Source organism: Austrofundulus limnaeus, unplaced genomic scaffold, assembly GCF_001266775.1.
Source record: "Austrofundulus limnaeus strain Quisiro unplaced genomic scaffold, Austrofundulus_limnaeus-1.0 Scaffold103, whole genome shotgun sequence".
NCBI lineage: Eukaryota > Metazoa > Chordata > Actinopteri > Cyprinodontiformes > Rivulidae > Austrofundulus > Austrofundulus limnaeus.
The window spans coordinates 1663104-1663870 of NW_013952505.1; positions in this window are offsets into that span (position 1 = coordinate 1663104).

Genomic DNA, 767 nt, shown 5'->3' on the forward strand with positions numbered 1-767 from the left:
ATGCCTGCATGTAAACAAACTTTAATTATAAAATGAAACAAATGTTTCTTATTGAAGTTTTTAGAATGGTGTAGTTGATTCTATGTACTTTCTGTGACTCTGAAGAATTTTTCTTTAGGTTTAATAATTATAAGAAGATTCTACAGACCGGAATGTGGTTCATCAAGACTTGTGTCTTGAAGGACTTGTGTCCTGAAGGACTTGTGTCCTGAAGGACTTGTGTCTTGAAGGACTTGTGTCCTGAAGGACTTGTGTCTTGTCCAGGGATGTTCTCAGCTCTCACAGTGACTTCCTGGAGAGAGGCACCAGCTTTCTCTGACCTGGACAGGAAAAAAATGGGTAAAAGAACAAGGGTGGATGGATAGAGACAAGTTGGAATAATACCAGAAGGGTCTGCGTATATGATAATCAAAGTATGATTTAATTGTGAGCAACAAACAAACAGAACTGAATCAGGAAGTTCTGCACGCTTGCTACTGGCGCGTCAGCAGAAGTCAGTCAATGATATACATCATGTTAACACCATGTGACAGCTTACAACCAATCACAGATTGTCAAATGTATAGTCCAGCCAATCACAGACTCCCACCAGTCCGTTGTGGAGTCCCGTTGTCCAGACAACGAGAGCGTAATGAGCTATCAGAAAGATACAGGATGGACAGTGTCAAGGGGAAACAGATATAAATAATTAGACCATGACAGGCCTCATGCAAGAACCGTTGGTACACAGATCTGTTCTTAAGTTGTGCGTACGAGTGATTTAGGAG